Source organism: Meriones unguiculatus, chromosome 5 (genome assembly GCF_030254825.1).
Source record: "Meriones unguiculatus strain TT.TT164.6M chromosome 5, Bangor_MerUng_6.1, whole genome shotgun sequence".
Taxonomy (NCBI): domain Eukaryota; kingdom Metazoa; phylum Chordata; class Mammalia; order Rodentia; family Muridae; genus Meriones; species Meriones unguiculatus.
Genome location: NC_083353.1, coordinates 13,693,249 through 13,696,099, shown reverse-complemented (window position 1 = coordinate 13,696,099; position 2,851 = coordinate 13,693,249).

The following is a 2,851-nucleotide window of genomic DNA, read 5'->3' as shown; positions in this document are numbered from 1 at the left end:
CTGTCTGGAAAAAGACCCCACTGAGGAGATCCTGGAGCATCCTATAGTGCCAACAAGGAAGGAGGTGCTCTCATGCACAGAAGTGTTCCCAAGCGTGGGCTCACATACACGGAAGCGCTCCCAAGCATGTGCTCACATACACATGCAAGCACATACACACGCTGAGAAGATGCCACAGCATGTGGAGATGTGAGAGGGACAGAGGGATGAAAAAGCAGAAGGCACTCCCACCAGCCAAAGCAGGAGAGAACTAAGCAACAACACAAAGCAATAGGGGTTGCATCTAAAACGTCCAGCAAACACCAGCTTTGACCCTGAGGACGGAGCGTGGTTAGGAACAGGTAAACATGCTAGCTAGTTTATGTCAGCTTGACACAGGCTAGAGCCATCTGGGAAGAAGGAACCTCAATCGAGGAAATACCCCCACCAGGCTGGCCTGTGGTGAGCCTGCAGGACGTTTTTAATTGATGATTAACCTGGGAGGGCCCAGCTCACCGTGGGCAGTGTCACCTCTGGGCAGGTGGTCTTGGGTGTTATAGGAAAGCAGGCTGAGCAAGCTCCAAGGAGAATGCTAGTGAGCATCATCTCTCCACGGCTCCTACATCAGTTCCTGCCTCTAGGTTCCTGCCCTGAGTTCCTGCCCTCACATCCTTTGGCGATGGACCAAAGGCTATAAAATTAAATAAGCCATTTCCTCCCCAAGTTAATTTTGGTCATTGCGTTTTTATTCACAGCTGTAGAAACTCTAAGACAATACATGATAGAATAAAAACTTAAGAGGAGAGAAAAAAAAAAACAACCCTCATCAAGAACAAGTAAGTCATTCAGGCTGTGAGGAGACAGAGCTAAGTCTGCTCTGTTCTTTGCACTCCTTCAGTGTGGATTTACAGTGACTTCCTTCCAAACAACAGAATAGAAGAGGGAGAGAAAAAAAAAAAATCTTAATTTCAGAGTGGAGAAACTCAGCAAGAAACCTCAGCCAAGCAATCAAAATTAAGGCGAAGTGATAAGTTGTGTCAATAGTGTGAGGGAAACAGCCTTTACCCCCGTGGCCCTCCTCCCAGAGACCTGCACCTCAGGAGAAGCCAAGAAAAGCTTCAGCGAAGTCCCAGCTGAGGGATAACTACAAACCAGTGTCCCTCAAACTGTCAAGACCATGACAAATAAATAAACAAGGACAAGAACCAAAAAGGAGCTGGAACGTCCACGGGAGCCAGCGTCCTGGGCGGACTCTTAGAACAAAGGGCATTACGTACAGCTAAGGGCATTTGAATAAAGCGAGCATCTTAGTTATAAGGCCCCAATGTGGGTTTCTTCGTTGCCACAAGTGTGCCTTGTTAGAAAAGATGCAAAGAGTAGGAAAAACTGGGTGTGGCGTTCTGCACTGTTTCAGGAAGACAGAGGTTGGAGCTCAACGGCAGAGTGCTTGCCTAGCAGATGCAACACCTGGGGTTCAATCCCCAGCACTTCCAAAAAAAAAAAAGTGTCTGCAAATCCAAAACTTTTCCAATAAAAAGATACATTTAAAACTGATAGTGAAGTAGGAGATGGCAGCGGGCAGTGGCAGTTCATGCCTTTATCCCAGCACTTGGGAGACAGAGGCAGGGGCATCTTTGTCAGCTTGATGCCAGCTTGGTCTACAGATAGAGTTCTAAGACACCTGAGAATAATCACACACACACATACACACAAACACCCCTGTCTTGAGCCCCCCCTACATAAGGGAGATGCAGGCATGAGTCCCCAAGGCTTGATGATACACTGTAACCCTAGGGCTGGGGAGGCAGAGGAGGGAGGCTTGCTGGCCATGTAGCTAATCACAACGCTCCATTTAGTGATGGATGCTGTCTCAAAAATTAAAGCAGCATGTGATTGAAGACACCTAATGCCAAACTTTAGCCTTCACGTGTATATACACACACATTCATTTATGCCCATATACATACGTGCACACACAAACATGAACACACCACACATACATACCAAGAAAACAAAGATAAGGGCCAGGCATGGTGACACACACCCTTAATCCCAGCATTTGGGAGGCAGAGATAGGAGTATCTCTATGAATCTGAGGCCAGTCTGGTCTACACAGAGAGCTTCAGGGCAGCCAGGGCTACACAGAGAGACCTTGTCTCAAGAAAATAAGGGGGGGGGGGGAAGGAAGGAAAGTCAAAGAGGGAAAAACTGGCTTTTTATTATGAAATTAACAATGCAAGTCCAGGGCCAGCAGGATGGCTCAGAAAGAAAAAGTAAAAGTGCTGGCTGGTTTTAGGTCAGCTTGATAGCGTCTAGAGTCACCTGAGAGGAGGAACCGCAGTTGAGAAAATGCCTCCATCCGATCAGGCTGTGGGCCAACCTGGGGGGCACTTAAAAGTTATTCAGGTAGCAGCGCCCAGCTCACCAAGGTGCCAATCCTGGGCTAGTGGTGGGTTCTATCCTTCCTGGGCAAGCCGTGAGGAGCAAGCCAGTAAGCAGCACCCCGCCATGGCCTCTGCATTGGCGCCTGTCTCCAGGTTCCTGCCGTGTTTTAGATTCTGCCCTGATTTCCTTTGTTGATGAACAGTGATATGAAAATGGAAGCCAAATAAACCTATTCTTTCCCAAGCTGCTTTTGGTCATGGTGTTTTATCGTAGCATTGGCAGCCCTGACTAAGACAGGAGGTGCACCATTTAAAAGTGAGCTTTTCCGTCTCTGGAGGATATTGCATTCACACACATATACAAATATCTTCCTGCTTTTGTTCATTATTCACACAGCGCCTAGATTGGACGCTTCCCCTAGATTCCAGGGAGCTAGCAGCAACATTGCTGCATTTTTATGCTGCATGATCTGTGTCCACAGCATGCT